At 38.0% G+C, this 2,500-nt stretch overlaps 1 protein-coding gene and 1 long non-coding RNA gene across 2 annotated transcripts in view; both read left to right on the top strand.

The window, feature by feature from the left end:
* LOC307158029 overlaps positions 1–2,500 on the top strand; it is a 399,912-nt gene that overhangs the window by 164,166 nt on the left and 233,246 nt on the right. The window lies entirely within an intron of this gene.
* The window catches only part of mrap2b (melanocortin 2 receptor accessory protein 2b), a 6,017-nt gene that overhangs the window by 1,741 nt on the left and 1,776 nt on the right, over positions 1–2,500 (top strand). The gene's annotated exons all lie outside the window — the stretch shown is intronic.

Here is a 2,500-nt window from a genome sequence, read left to right as displayed (position 1 = left end):
TGATTTCAACATTTTTTTCATTTTTAACATAAATCAACTTTTTTAACGTGTAGATTTCAATATAAATTAAATACAGTGGGTACGGAAAGTATTCATACCCCCGGTAAATATGATCAAAAATGACCGTAAAAAAATAAATCTTTCATTCAAAAAATTGGCAAAATCCTAACCTTTCATTGAAGTAAAAGAATTGAAAGTGGGGGGGAAATCACATTATGAAATAAATGTTTTTCTCCAAAACACGTTGGCCACAATTATTCATACCCTTTTATTAAATACCTTTTGGCAATCTCCTTTTTCCAAGATACCAGCTCTGAGTCTTCTCCTATAATGCCTGATGAGTTTGGAGAACACCTGACCTGAGATCAGAGACCATTCCTCCATACAGAACCTCTCCAGATCCTTCAGATTCCCAGATCCATGTTGGTGCTTCTTCTCTTCAGTTCACCCCACTCATCAGGTCGAAAGGCAGAAGCTTCATTTTGTGCTCAGTTACACATTTGTGTTGATTTTGATGTTTGTTTGGATCGTTGTCCTGATGGAAGATCCAACCACGGCCCATTATAAGATTTCTAGCAGAAGGCGTCAGGTTTTGATTTTTTATCTGTTGATATTTGATAGAATCCACGATGCCATGTATCTGAATAAGAAGTCCAGGACCTCCAGCAGAAAAATATGCCCACAACATTAAAGATCCAACGGTAAATTAAATTGTACACATGGGGACTTTTATCCTTGTGCTCACTAAACACATCTATAGATGTGTTTGCTGCCAAAAAGCTCTTTGTTTATGGATCGTTTCCACTGAGCAGTACAGTACGGTACGGTTCGGGTCTGTTAACCATGATCTGGCTAGCGTTTCCACTGCCAACAGTACCCTTACTTGATAGGCGTGGTGTTTCGATCGACGTAATTTTCGCGCGAAGAAGAACATAGTAAACTACAATGGATGACATATACAGCAGATCTTGTTCTTGCTCCTCGACATGTTTGTCACAAGAAGACAAGCGCCGACATTAGGCTTTTCTCAATATTAAGTACGCAAAGAAGTTTGTACTTGCCATGTGCGACTCACTCCTACATGCACATGGTACAGCGCGTTCTTAAAAGCGTCACTCAGCTCGCTCTGCTACTCCGGTTATCTCTATTACTCTGTATGTACAAATTTAAGCAACAATAAAACGAAATATGTTATAAAACACTACTCTGCCTCTTTTCGTTTTCATTTAAATAAATTGAACATTATAGGGACACAAATGTGGTTCATGCGCAACGCATATTGATTATTCACTGCACGTTATACGTTATTCTATTTATAACAAAACGAAATTTAAAACACAACCCTAACGTTAACGTTACCTCTTTTCGTTTAAATAATAAAAAAAAATTACACATTACAGGCAATATATGCATTTGTACAAATGTTGCAATAAACATCAGTGATAATCTTGTAATAAGAAAATGACAAGAAACCATATTTCTTTTTGTAAAATTTCAGTTTTATCAATAATAGCCAATATAAAAGTTTAAGTAAAAGGTACAAGAAGCTATACAATAAGAAATAAAGCAAACAATTCAGTCAAATGTCCAAATGCTGCGCTAGTCTAACATTACAACAGTAAAGTTAAATACAAATAGCCTATAATATGAAACTAAACTTAGCCCTCAGTCAAAACGATTGACAGGGAACGAATTATATATTCACGAGACCAAAGATCGCCCGTTAGGTCTGCACAAGACGAATTATCTCATGTTTAACCACTACCGTCGGAGTCATCGGCGAACGTCAGAAGAACTAACTTAGCCGAGGAAAGGCTCATCCAGCCGGGAAACATGAGCGCCGAGCGCCCGCTGATCGCATGGATCTCACAACCGGGGAAAAACAAATCATCTTTATAAATAAACCACAGATTAGAGCTTTAAACAACTACATTCTCGCCTGAAAAACTCTTAAAATTACATTTCGTGACACAGTAACAGTATATTATATTAAACTGTATATAAAAAAATGGCGCTTCTTATGTTGTCATTCCCCTCGTAGCACGCGCAAGTGACGATTCTCTGTCAACCAATCAACGTCCTGCAGTGAGTCTAACTCCACCTTTTAGTACCGTACCACTGTGCTAGGCATAGATATCATATAAAGGCTAGATGTCTCGTCCGCGCTGCTGGCCAATGGAGCTCGACATCCGCACACGGCGGCCATCTTACGACAGGATGCTCGCTCACTCATAACATGGTGCATGTACTTTTAAATAACCATAACTTGCTCAATTTTCAACCGATTTTCAAACGGTTTGGTTTGTTATAAACGTCAGAGATGTAGCTATTATACTGCATACATATGAATAATTATGTTCAAAATGTTTAAGCATTCAGAATTATAGCCACGTTAATAACGTTTGTAAGAAACCAAACCGTTTGTAAATCCGTCCAGATTTCAGCAAGTTACGAGCATTTTAGTTGGCGTATGTCGCTCACCTTCCGTCCACAGCAGCAG

Source organism: Squalius cephalus (assembly GCF_949319135.1).
Source record: "Squalius cephalus genome assembly, chromosome: 4".
Classification (NCBI taxonomy): Eukaryota; Metazoa; Chordata; class Actinopteri; order Cypriniformes; family Leuciscidae; genus Squalius; species Squalius cephalus.
The sequence above is the reverse complement of the archived record's forward strand: the minus strand, read 5'-3'. Positions and strand labels throughout refer to the sequence as shown.